A 13,976-nucleotide genomic window follows, 5' to 3' on the forward strand; every position below is an offset into this window, starting at 1 on the left:
ACCATTTCTGTGCACTTTCACCCCAAAGTAATACCAATGAAAACTATAGCTCTTGCCAAAAAAAAAAAAAGAGCCCCCCCCTCACAGAGCCCATCAATGGAAAGTTAATTTTTTTAATTTTTTTTTTTAAAGAAAGGTTATATTGTGCAAAAGTGAAAAATACCTAAAACCATTTTGGTACTAACCAAAACTACAGCTCGTCCTGCGAAGAACAAGCCCTCCTACATCCCTCAAATTCCCCACTGGCCGGCGGATAAAGGATGGGGGTTTGCGACCCTGCATTGATTTAAGAGAGCTAAACAAAATCCCCAAACGTCATTTGCACCCATTGCCTCGCATTCCCCATCTGTTTTCACAGTTAAATGGCGCCAACTGTTTTTCAAAATTGGAATTACGTGGGGCATAGAATTTGATTCGGATTAAGGAGGGGGACGAATGGAAAACTGCCTTTAACACCCCTGAAGGGCATTACGAGAACTTGGTGATGCTGTTTGGTTTAACAAACGCTCCTGCGGTTTTCCAGTCCTTTATCAACGAGGTCCTCTATAAATTTATCAGCCCCTTTGTTCTGGTGTACCTCGACGATGTTCTTATCTCTTCGTCGGATGTTGATTCACAGATTTCTCATGTTCGTCAGGTTCTCCAGGCATTGCGCAATAATTTGTTTGCAAAAAAGGAAAACTGTGTTTTTTTTCCGTACAAGAGATCACATTTCTGTGACACATTATTACCCCGAGGGGGTTAAAGATGGATCCAGAGACGGTCCGGGCGGTATGGTACTGGGTGCTACAAGAGAATGTGAAGGTGCTTCAGAGATTTCTGGGGTTCGCCGATTATCGGAAATGTATTAGGGGATTTTCGGTGGTGGTCAAAATTTTGACGGATATGACAAAGAAAGTTAGCTCCCTTCTAAATGGTCACCAAGGGCATTTAGAAGGAAAGCAACCTTGAAGAGATGTTTAGCGACAGGTCCGATTCTGGTCCAACCAGAGTCCTCCAGACCATTCTTATTGGAGGTTGATGCCTCAGAAGTTGGGTTTGGGGCTGTGTTGTTTCGGAGAACCTGTACGTTGCAAGATCTTCGTCCTTGTGCGTTTCTTTCATGTAAATTTTCTACTGCTGAGCGAAATTACGATGTTTGTGACGGAGAGCTGTTGGCTATTAAGCAAGCTTTTGAGGAGTTGTGGCACCTCTTAGAAGGGGCTCGACATAAGGTGGCGGTTTTTACGGACCACAAGAACCTGATCTACTTAGCCAAAAGACTCAACCCAAGACAGGCGCGGTAGTCACGGTTTATTTCGCGCTTCAACTTTATGGTTACATGTCATCCTGGCAGTAAAAATGTTATGGCAGATGCGCTTTCCAGAAGCTTTGTCCCGGTGGTTTCAGATGAACCCCCTGCACCCATTCTTTCTGAGGGGGTTGTAGTGTCAGCAGTTTCACTAGATTTGGAGATCTGTAAGGCACAGGATTTAGCCCCAGCAAGCTTTTTGTCCCTGTTTATTTGAGGCTGCAGGTTCTGTCTGCAGTACATTGTTCTGTGTTAGCTGGTCGTCCGGGGATTAATAATACCCGAAAATTACTCTCAAGAACTTTTTGGTGGCCATCATTACGATGAGATGCTTTTAGTTTTGTCTCTTCTTGTGAGGTTTGTGCCAGAACAAAATTGCCTCGTACTGCCCCTGCCAGGAAGTTGATGCCTTTGCTGATGCCAGTGAGATCTTGGACTCATTTTTTCTATGGACTTTACTACAGATTTGCAGCTTTTTGAAGGTAATACTGTCATCTGATTTGTGGTAGATCGTTTTAGCAAGATGTGTCATTTTATGGCTCTTCCCAATGCTAAAACGTCCAGATTGTTCATCACTTATATTGTGAGCATATATTACCAGCAAATATCCTCTCCAATAGTGGGGTCCAGTTTGTTTCTATGTTCTGGCGTTTTGTTTGCTCTCAGTTGGGAATTCAGCTCTCTTATTCCCCGGCATATCACCCATAGACTAATGGGCAACCAGAGTTTGGAACAATACTTGCAGTGTTATGTCTCAGAGAATCAGGAGGATTGGTCAGGGTTTTTGCTTTTGGCTGAATTTGCACTTAACAATAGATTGTTGGAATCTATAGGGGCGTCACCTTTCTTTTGTAATTATGGGTTTCATCCATGTTTTGTGTCAGAAGTACCAGAGGAAAATGAGCTCTCCTCTAATATAGAGGTGGCATGGGAAGTTATTCAGAAGAACCTCCAGAGGACTGTTGAAAATTTCAAGTGGGTAGTGGATAATAGGCGTTCTGAGGGGACTCATTTCTTGGTGGGAGATTTGGTGTGGTTGTCAACCAAAGACATAAAACTCAAACAACAGTCCTTCCAGTTAGGCCCACGATTTATCGGCCCTTTCAAAATCATTGAAAAAATTAATCCTGTCTTTTTTGGAGATTCCTAGTTCTATGAGAATAACTAATGTTTTCACAAATGTCTCTTAAAGAAGTTTGTTGATCCAGGAAATGGTTCATCTCCACCAGCCCTGAATCTGGTGGATGGAGATATTCAATTTGAGATAAGTCGCATAGTGAACTCTCTTCAAGTTAGGAGATCCATACAGTATTTAGTATATTGGCGTGGTTATGGTCCTGAGGAGAGGACATGGGTACCGGCAGCAGATGTGCATGCGGAACGGCTTGTGAAAAATTTTCACAGACTGAATCTGAATCAACCTAGTCCTAAGGGTCCTGGCACCCCTTCTAAAAGGGGAGGTACTGTTGTAGCAGTTCTGGGATTGCTGTCATGCTGATAGTCTGCTGCAGGTTTTGCAGGTGGTTCTCCATCTTGTGGCCCTGGTGGGTGTGGTATTAGGTGAGGCATGCTTAGCTGCACCTGTGGGTGATTGTCACTTCTATTTAGTCTGGCTGAGGCTGGACTGAATTGCCGTTAAATCTTCCGTCTAGCTCTGACTGTGGTCCTGGACCTATCATTTGCCTGCTGCATTGCAAAGCTAAGTTTGTGTTTCTTTTCTTTTGTGTTTCTTATGTTATTCCCCTGTCTCATGTAGGGTTAACTAAGGACCAAAGTACCAGGTCAGGTACGTCCTTGTCAGAGCAAATTGCCTGCATGCAGGCAGGTCCCTGTCCCTGAGATTATTTAGATAGGGAAAGAGTTCCCATGTTTTAGTTTATTATTGTTTCGCCACAATTTGTGTGTTTTTATGTGCGAGATCTGCGGGTTACGGTTCGAGTACGTCTTGGGTGAACGTGACCGTCTTCTTACCGCATCTTCTCCAGTCTCCTGGGTGACCTCCCTGCACACCGGCTGGATCCTTTTCTTCTTGTTATGATGCGTCCATTCTCTGCAGTCTTCCGGCAGGTCCGTGTAGGTTACGTCGCTAGTGACATAATGTTCACTGCCTAGCAAAGAATGCCGATCTATTGCTGAGACTGAACATGTGTGCTGTCTCGCCGTGAGTGTTCACATACTATTGCAGGGACAGTGCGCATGCGCAGTCTCGACAATAGCTCAGCATTCCCTGCTAGGCTATGAACGTTACATCACTAGTGACCGGGTACACTGACCTGCAGGAAGGAGAATGGCAAGAATGGACACTGCGCCACCGGAAGAAGAAGAATTGGACAGCTTACGGTGATGTGACTCGGGGACTGCGGGAGACAGGAGAGGATCGGCGGGGAGAAGATGCGGTAAGTAGACTGATGGGGGGGAATAGGTAAGTATAGGATTCTTTTCTTTTAACCCCTTAACGACCAGCCAATAGTGTTTTTACATCCTCCCGAAGTGGGCTTTATTCCCTGAGGACGTAAAAACATGTGTCCTGCAGAGAATAAAGCCACGTGGGCTGTGGACGTGACAGCTCCATGCTGTCGGTGTCCACAGGTAGCCGACAGCATGGAGCTGTCATCCCGGGCTGTTCGGACCCCCCCCCCCCCCCCCCCCGGCAATGGATAGCGCCGATCGCAAAAAAGTAAATAAAACTGCAAAAAAAGTGACATATTCAGCTGCTCTGATGGATCGGATCCATCGGAGCAGCTGAAATTACTCACCGAGGTCCGCCACACGACTCCCCGCTGTCCCGATGCTCCGGGCGCCATAGCCGTCCTTCTGCGCATGCGCGCCAGGCGGCATTACGTCAGCCGCATGCGCAGAAGGCCCGGCGGCGTGGGAGACTTAAAATCTCCTGGCTCCCGGATCCTGTAAGTAGCCGGAAGGCAGGAGATGTCAGCGGGGACCACGGTGAGCGGTCCCCGGTACCGCGATTGTCGTTATCCAATGGATAACGACGATCGCGGAAAAGTGAAAAAAAGTGTAAAAAAAGGAAAGTTTCACCTCCCCTCATGGATCGGATCCATGAGGGGAGGTGAAAATACTCAGCTCAGGTCCGCCGATGTCCTCCGGCCGGTGTCGGGACCCCCCGCTGGCTTCTGCGATGTGCCGATGTGGCGCGCATGTGCAGAAGGCCGGCGAGCCCGGCAAATTCAAAATCTCCCTGCACCCGGCTGTCACAGTTAGCCGAGTGCAGGGAGATATGACTGGGGACCGCTGTATGTGGTTTCCAGTCATATGATCACCGTTATCCATCAGAAAACAGTGATCATATAAAGTTAAAAAGTCAAAAAAAAAAGTTAAAAGTTAAAAAAAAGTTTAAAAAGTTAAAGTTTCATCTCCCCTTACGGATCGTATCCGTAAGGGGGGATGAAATTACGTACCCAAGGTCCTGGATTTGTTCCCTGGTGGGATGTTGATCTGTGGACCTTACCCCAGCTTCGGCGCATGCGACCGTCAGCATGATGGCGGACGCATGCGCAAAAGTGAAATATTGCCCAAGAAATGTAAAATCTCCCTGCTCCTGGCTACCAAAGGTAGCCAAGAGCCTGGAGATGTCACGGGGAGCCGCGGTATGCGGTTACTGGTCACGTGATTGCCGTTATCCAATGGATAAAGGCGATCACGTAAAAGTTCTTTATATAGTGGCAGTTTCATCTCCCCTCACCGATGCGATCGGTGGGGGGAGATGAAACCTCTTCTTGGAGGCTTCCGCATTTGAATCCAGATGCGATTATCCTCCATGGACCCTTCCGACTTCTGCGCATGCGCCCGCCGGCAAGATGCCGGACACATTCGCAGGAGCCGGGGAGCCCAGGAAATTTTAAATCTCCTTGCTCCCAGCGACCAACGGTTGCTGAGTGCTTGGAGCAGTGACCGGCGGCCTCGCTGAGCGGTCCCCGGTCACGTGATAAAGTAGCGATCTAACATTAGGCTGGTCACATATGACCGGAGAGGAATTACGGGTTCTGCGTGCGCTTAATCAGCGGTAATCCACGGATCAATCACATGCATTGGATCACACAATTCCCCCCCAATTAGCGGGTCGGAATTACGGAATCCACTCGCAGAAACAGAACACAGCATGCTATATTTTACCACGGATATCCGCGACCTAGAGCCCATTGTGCTCTATGACGGCGGATATACTCGCAGCCCATGTGCAAATACATTGTGTATGAGCTGCGGGTACCCGGGTCATCGCTAAGCGACGGCGCGGGAAATGCAGTTCCAGGAGCAGTTCCAGGAGCACCTTGTTGAGCGCCTTCTCTGTGAGACCGCCGCACCGCAGCAAGATTACAAAGCCTCACAGAGGGCCACTTTTTACACCCCATCCCCACTGCTGAGGTCACGAAATACCCCCCAAAATACATGAGAGATGGGGGGATACCCGGTTTTCTTGCCCCATGTGCCCAACCCAACCAGCCTCCGTAATTCTTCGGACATAAAACGCAGTTTATATTATTACCTTTATCTAATATTTAGGGAATGCCAAAAAATGGGGATGGCGGGTGTGGGGTGGGGGGGATTATTTTTAGGAAGTCAATTTTTTTTCTGTATAAGTGGGCAATGGGGCCTGGAATTTATTCAGTTCTGCCCTGAAATCCAGCGGGCATTCCCTCCATTATGGCCCTAGCCATGTGTCCTGTAAGTAGATTAGGGCCACAAAGGGTATGTTTCTGAACACAGGACAAACGGGGGTATCCATTTTGGGGTGAACGTCTTCATTCCTATGTACACTGTACAAAAAAAACAGTTTTTAAATTGACAAAATTGCCAAAAAAATGAAAATCGTAATTTTTTCCTTTTGCTTTGCTTAGATTCATTCAAATACTGTGGGGTCAAAATATGCAGTACACCCCTAGATGAATTTGTTAAGGGGTCTAGTTTTCAAAATGGGGTCATTTGTGGGGGCTCTCTATCGTTTTGGCCGCTCAATGGCTCTACAAGTGGGCAATGGGGACTGGAATTTATTCCGTTGTACCCTGAAATCCAACGGGTGTTCCCTCCATTACAGGCCTCGCTATGCTTCCTTTAAGTAGATTAGGGCCACAATGGGTATGTTTCTGAACACGGGACAAACGGGGGTATCCATTTTGGGGTGAACGTCTTCATTCCTATGTACACTGTACAAAAAAAACCTGTTTTTAAATTGACACAATTGCCAAAAAAATGAAAATCATAATTTTTTTCCTTCTGCTTGGCTTAGATTCATTCAAAAACTGTGAAGTCAAAAAAGTCATCGTACCCCTAGATAAATTCGTTAAGGGGTCTACTTTTCAAAATGGGGTCACTTGTGGGCGTTCTCCATCATTTGGTCACTCAATGGCTCTACAAGTGGGCAATGGGGACTAAATCTCCTTCAAGCAAAATTTCTGTTCCGAAAGCCACCGGTTGCTCCTTTCATTTTGGGCCCCATTGTGCATCCAGACGTAAAATTAAGGCCACAATGGGTAGGTTTCTGAGCACGGGACAAACAGGGGTATCCATTTTGGGGTGCAAGTCTTCATTCATATATGTGCGGTACAAAAGAAAATGCTTTTGAAATGACAGAATTACCGAAAAAATGAAAATCGTAATTTTTTTCCTTCGGCTTGGCTTAGATTCATTCAAAAACTGTGAAGTCAAAAAAGTCATCGTAACCCTAGATAAATTCGTTAAGGGGTCTACTTTTCAAAATGGGGTCACTTGTGGGCGTTCTCCATCGTTTTGGTCACTCAACGGCTCTACAAGTGTGCAAAAGGGCCTAAATCTCCTTCAAGCAAAATTTCTGTTCCGAAAGCCACCGGTTTCTCCTTTCATTTTGGGCCCCATTGTGCATCCAGACGTAAGATTAGGGCCACAATGGGTATGTTTCTGCGCACGGAACAAACAGGGGTATCCATTCTGGGGTGCAAATCCTCATTTTCATGTGTACTATAGAAAAAAGTCCTGTCTTTAAAATGACATATTTGCAAAAATATGAAATTTTAGTTTTTCTCTTCTAAATTGCATTGACTACTAAAAAAAAAAACTGTAGGGATAAAATACTCCTGACACCCCTCAGTGAATACGTAAAGGGTGTAGTTTTTAAAATGGGGTCACTTGTGGGGGTATCTATCATTTTGACTCCTATGAGCCTTTCCAATCTTGGCTTGGTGTAGGAAAACAAAGTGTTCCTCAAAATGCTGAAAAGTAATGTTACATTTGTACGTCTCCTAAATGGTTAAAAAAAAACAAAAGTTTTTCCAATGTGCGCCCAAAATAAAGTAAACGGATGGAAATATAAATCTTAGCAAAAATTTCTATATTATGTTTGTACATATTTGAGATATTGCAGTTGGAAATGTGAAAAAATGACGATTTTTTCAAAATGTTCCCAATTTTGGCGCTTTTAATAAATAAACACAAATTCTATCGGTCTTTTTTTCCGCCTAAATGAAGTACAACAAGTGGCGAAAAAACAATGTCAGAATCGCTTGGATATGCAAAACCTTTCTGGTGTTTTTCCATGCTAAAGTGACACATGTCAGATTTACAAAATTTGGCCTGGTCATTAAGGCGCAAACAGGCTTGGTCACTAATTAATGATGGAACCCCTTTATGGGTAGTTTCACATGAGCGATTGTGATATCATGCAAGAAAATGGTGGCAAGCAATTTCGCTCATGAGACATCTGAGCGTCAGCACTGCTTTTTCTTGCAAAAACATTGTTGCCACTTGCGATTTCTCGTGCGATTCTCTCGCGAAAAAGACAATAGAGCTTTCTAATGTTAAAAACGCATTGCGGGAAAATAGCAAGTTTGTGCGTTGCGATAAAACGAAGGCTACATATGGAAACATGGGTGATAGAAAAGAGCGAAACGCAGAAACATAGGGCATGCCACAATTATTTTTTCCCAAAACCTCGCAAATGTGAAAGAAATCATTGAAAAGCATGGATTTCATAATTCTGCGTTTTTACATGCTCTCGCATTGTGCAAAAATGCGCGATTTTATCGCCCATGTGAAACTGGTCTAAGGCCTGTGTCACATAGGTGTACGCGCATTTCTGTAATGGGTGTTGCATATATCCGTGCAAAAATGCATGCTTTACTTTCATTTTTGCGTGAGCAAAAAAACCCAATGAAAACACGCAAGCACGCGCCAATCATTAAAATGGGCAAATATGCTAATGAGCTCAACATGGGTGCCAACGCCCTGGAAAATAGAGCATGTTGTGTATTTTTTTTGTGCAAACACAACATACGTGTGTGTGAGCGACCCCATATAAACCAATGGATTCTAATCACTGCGCAAATGTTTGTGATACAGGCCTAAGGAGCGACTCACACTGGCGTATTGCTGCATCTGACAGCGGATCTTACGCACGCTATCATGAGCTGGCTTCCTGCTTTCATTTTTTTTTCATTTCCCGCTGTCGCTTAGCAACACTAATCTAAACATCAAACATTCGCAATGTAGTTGTGTACGTACAGCGTTTAGACCGCTCCCATAGAGAATAGGGCTCTGTCGCACGTAATAAGCGGTAGCATATAACACGCCGTCTTTTTTAGGCCGCCTGCAGACGGCCGTATTGTATTCTGCTGCGAGAATTCTCGCAGCGGGACCCGACCCGAGCCCCTGCAGGGAGCAGTGCGGCGCTCACTTCTCCCGCGGCTCCGGCTCTTTGATGTGTCGGCCAGCCGGCGCATGCGCAGAGCGAATCCGAGCAGGGGCGCCAAGAACGACATTTCTGTGCGGGCCTTTGCGAGCCCCGCAGAGAGAGAGAACATGCCGAGATTTGTTTTCCACGAGGACAAATCGCGGGCAGGGGCGGAAATTCTGCGGGAAATCCGGCCGTGTGCAGGGGGCCCTAGGCCTCCTTCCCACGGACGGATTTCCGCCGCTTAATACGTGGCGAAAATCCGCCGTGTTGCCCGCAGCAATTAGGTTCTATTGAACCTAATAGCTCAATGCTTACGGTGCGGAATTCCATCACGGAATTCCGCACCGTGAAATCTCCCGTCCTCACCCACCGCATGCTCTATTTGCCGCGGGTGTATGCGCGGACTGTTTCCATTGCAGTCAATGGAAGCCGTGCGTCACGCTATCTTCCGCTGTAGCACAGCGTAAGATAGCGTGAAACCGCTTCCCCGCCTACCGCGTCATATGATGTGGCGGGGCGGGTCGTGTGACGCTGTGGGTGTGTCATGTGACGCGGCGGTACGTCGAAGCGTCATGCAGGAGTAGGACGCCGGATCCGCAGGTAAGTATTGGTGTCTCTGGGGGGGGGCCGTGACAGGCGCCGCCGCGGAAAGGTCGTGTGCAGCCGGGCTTAGGCCGGCTGCACACGAGCGTGACAGGCTCCACCGCGGAATATTCCGCGGCGAAGACCGTCACGGCGCCCCCTACAGACCCCATACTTACCAGCGGATCCATTGTTCTGGGTCCCGCATGACGCTTCCCCGCCCACCGCGTCATATGACACGCCGGCCGCGTCATATGACGCGGCCGGCCGTAGGCGGGGAAGCGTTTTCACGCTATCTCCCGCTGTGCTACAGCGGGAGATAGCGTGAACGGACGGCTTCCATTGACTGCAATGGAAGCCGTCAGCGCGTACACCCCCAGCAAATAGAGCATGCCGCGAGAGAGTTCACGGTGCGCAATTCAGCGATGGAATTTCGCACCGTATGCCCTGAGCTATTAGGTTCAATAGAACCGAATAGCTGCGGGCAACGCAGCGGATTTTCGCCGCGAATTACGCTGCGGAAATCCATTCGTGGGAAGGAGGCCTTACACTTACATAATATATGCAATGAAAAAACGGAAATATGAGCTCGACAGTGAAAATCAATATATTTAAATTGCTGCCATATACCGCGTACAGTGCAATGTATAGCAGTACTGGCACTCCGCCGCTAGAGGACTTCCTCGCATCCTCCTTCCTGGCTGCATATTAACACTAATCGCTTCGGTTATGCACGCTGCCGATTCCAGCCAATAAGGTGGCTGGAATCGGCACCACGTGACTTACCATCATGCACGAGCAGCACAGTTCAGCAGCCGTGCACGATGAGAGCTGTGCCCACGCGTCACGTGACCTATGATGTCATCGACCCTTGAATTTGCCCGGGGATTCCGAGCCCTATTCACCTACAGAGGAAGCTGATGGTTGGAGCCTTTTATACAACTTACAACGTGGGAGAGGAAGATTTGTGCGCTACGTGTGGTGAGTACCCACCTGAGATTTGTGCGCTGTGCGCTACGTGTGGAGACACGGCCACCTGAGATTTGTGCGCTACGTGTAGAGAAGCGGTCACCTGAGATTTGTGCGCTGTGCGCTAAGTGTGGAGACGCTGTCACCTGAGATTTGTGTGCTCTGCGCTACGTGTGGAGACGCAGCCACCTGAGATTTGTGCGCTCTGCGCTACGTGTGGAGACGCAGCCACCTGAGATTTGTGCGCTGTGCGCTACGTGTGGAGACGTGGCCACCTGAGATTTGTGCGCTGTGCGCTACGTGTGGAGACGTGGCCACCTGAGATTTGTGCGCTGTGCGCTACGTGTGGAGACGCGGCCAACTGAGATTTGTGCGCTCTGCGCTACGTGTGGTGAGTACCCACCTGAGATTTGTGCGCTGTGCGCTACGTGTGGAGACGTGGTCACCTGAGATTTGAGCGCTGTGTGCTACGTGTGGAGACGCGGTCACCTGAGATTTGTGCGCTGTGCGCTACGTGTGGAGACGCCGTCACCTGAGATTTGTGCTCTATGCGCTAGGTGTGGAGACGCGACCACCTGAGATTTGTGCGCTGTGCGCTACGTGTGGAGACGCGGTCACCTGAGATTTGTGCGCTGTGCGCTACGTGTGGAGACGCGGTCACCTGAGATTTGTGCGCTGTGCGCTACTTGTGGAGACGCGGTCAGCTGAGATTTGTGCGCTGTGCGCTACATGTGGAGACGCGGCCACCTTAGATTTGTGCGCTGTGCGCTACGTGTGGAGCGCCGTCACCTGAGATTTGTGCACTGTGCGCTACGTGTGGAGACGCCGTCACCTGAGATTCGTGCGCTACGTGTGGTGAGTACGTCACTTGAGATTTGCGCGACGCCACCTGACGCAACCTGACTTTTTTTTGCAGATTTGTGCGCTACGTGTGGAGACGCGGCCACCTGAGATTTTTTGCGCCTTTTTGCAAACTTACGTGTGGAGAGGATCCTGACGTTTGGACGCGTTTTGAGAAAAATTTCGCTTCGCTCGGACACCATCTGACATAACTCGGCGAGGTAAGCTGCTGCATCTGCCAAAATTTTCATCGCGTGCATCTGCTCATACGTGCATATTTGCGCATATTAGCAGGTTTTTGCTTGCATCTGCTCATATGTGCATATTTTGCGCATATTTGCATGTTTTCGCTTGCATCTGCTCATATGTGCATATTTTGCGCATATTTGCAGGTTTTTGCTTGCATCTGCACATATGCGCATATTTGCATGTTTTCGCTTGCATCTGCTCATATGCGCATATTTTGCGCATATTTGCAGGTTTTCGCTTGCATCTGCTCATATGTGCATATTTGCAGGTTTTTGCTTGCATCTGCACGTATGCGCATCTTTGCAGGTTTTCACTTGCATCTGCACATATGCGCATATTTTCCGCAAATTTGCAGGTTTTTGCTTGCATCTGCACATATGCGCATCTTTGCAGGTTTTCACTTGCATCTGCTCATATGCGCATATTTTCCGCAAATTTGCAGGTTTTTGCTTGCATCTGCTCATATGTGCATATTTTGCGCATATTCGCAGGTTTTCGCTTGCATCTGCTCATATGCAAGTATTTTGCGCATATTTGCATGTTTTCGCTTGCATCTGCTCATATGCGCATCTTTGCAGGTTTTCACTTGCATCTGCTCATATTTGCAGGTTTTTGCTTGCATCTGCTCATATGCGCATATTTTCCGCAAATTTGCAGGTTTTTGCTTGCATCTGCTCATATGCGCATATTTTGCGCATATTTGCAGGTTTTCGCTTGCATCTCCTCATATGTGCACATTTTAATGTTTTTGCTTCCATGTGCTGAATTGCTCTCCGTTTTCCACAGGTTGACTGTTGTGGAGAGGAACCTGACATGTGGCTGCGTTTTGTACAACGTTCGGAACCGGAGATTGTCGTTTTAGGTGCTGATTTCACATTTGCCCACCTTTTGGAGAGGACGACTCGTGTGGAGAGGAATTTTGCTTCGCTCGGACACCACCTGACGTCACTCGGCGAGGTAAGCTGCTGCATCTGACAAATTTTTCATTGCTTGCATCTGCTCATGTATGTATGTATGTATGTATCTATCTCACACAGCCGGCCATACTTGCCAGCAGCTGCAGGCAGCAGCCGGACACTTCCTGGTTGCGTAACCGCGAGACCTCACTGACGCGGTCAGGAAGTATCCGGCTGCGGCAGCACCTGCCGGATGACATGATACCCGGTGTATAAGATGACCGCCGACTTTGGACAAGAATTTGCTGTGTTAAAAATTCTTATTATAGGCCAGAAAATACATTACATAAGATCTGAGTATTTTATTTTTCTTGTATTTTTGGATCCAGTAATTGCTTTTATTATCTTTCTAGCAAACGTACAGGTGCCGAATTAGTGAACAAACCTTCGCAAACATACCAACTGTCCAAATAAGATGTCTGTATGCAAACCTCCGGAATTAAGCCAATTGCAGGGTTCATTTTTCTTCTTCTTTACAGGTCAGCTGATACCTTTTTGCCTGAATACAGAGTTGACGCAGCATAGAGCCTGAGGTCCGAGATGTTGGCTCAGAAGGACGCTTACAAGCTGGTAATGGCCCATCACATACTATGGAAATACATAAACGGGACCTGATGGAGGAATACGATGAAGATTATTGTCGGGCTGCATGTGTTGCTGCTCACTGTCCCTCATTAGTGGCTTCAAAGTTTGTACACCAAGCTATTTAACCCCTAAGGGCTCATGTCCACGGGGAAAATAAGAATTAAAATCCGCAGCGGATTTTAACTCTTCTCCCGCGCGCGGATCCGCACCCCATAGGGATGCATTGACCACCCGCGGGTAGATAAATACCCGCGGATCGTCAATAAAAGTGATTTTAAAAAAAATGGAGCATGAAAAAATCTGGACCATGCTCCATTTTCATGCGGGTCTCCCGCGGGGACGGCTCCCGCGGGCTTCTATTGAAGCCTATGGAAGCCGTCCGGATCCGCGGGAGACAAAAATCATATTTTACTCACACGCTCCGGTTCTTCTCTTCGGCGCCGCGCCATCTTCTCTCAGTCGCGGCCAGATCATTTTGCTTCGGCCCGGCGCATGCGCGGGGCACGTCACCGACGTCATCATGCACATCCGCCGAGCCGAAGAAAGAAGATCCGGCCGCGATGAGAGAAGATGACGCCGCAGCGAAGAGAAGAAACGGAGCGGATGGGAGGTGAGTTTATTCTCATTTATTCTTATTTTCAGCGCTCATGTCCGCGGGGCAGGAGGGACCCGCTACGGATTCTACATGGAGAATCCGTAGCGGATCTGATTTTCCCCGTGGACATGAGGCCTTAGTGGCAAAGCCTGTTTGTGCCGGAGCGAACTTTTAGAAATCTCCCATGTGTCACTTAACATATCATAACTCTGTAAAGGCTTTGCATATCCAAGTGATTCTGACATT

The 13,976-nt window shown here is 47.7% G+C and overlaps 1 protein-coding gene across 1 annotated transcript in view; it reads left to right on the forward strand.

Annotated features, from left to right (window-relative positions):
* Nucleotides 1-754: 754 nt before the first annotated feature.
* Nucleotides 755-13,976, forward strand: part of FAAP100 (FA core complex associated protein 100) — a 71,788-nt gene continuing 58,566 nt past the window's right edge. Inside the window, exon 1 of the mRNA XM_066586053.1 lies at nucleotides 755-804. The gene's annotated coding sequence lies outside the window, so the exon portion shown is untranslated. The remainder of the gene's footprint in view (nucleotides 805-13,976) is intronic.

This window comes from Eleutherodactylus coqui, chromosome 13, assembly GCF_035609145.1.
Source record: "Eleutherodactylus coqui strain aEleCoq1 chromosome 13, aEleCoq1.hap1, whole genome shotgun sequence".
Taxonomy (NCBI): domain Eukaryota; kingdom Metazoa; phylum Chordata; class Amphibia; order Anura; family Eleutherodactylidae; genus Eleutherodactylus; species Eleutherodactylus coqui.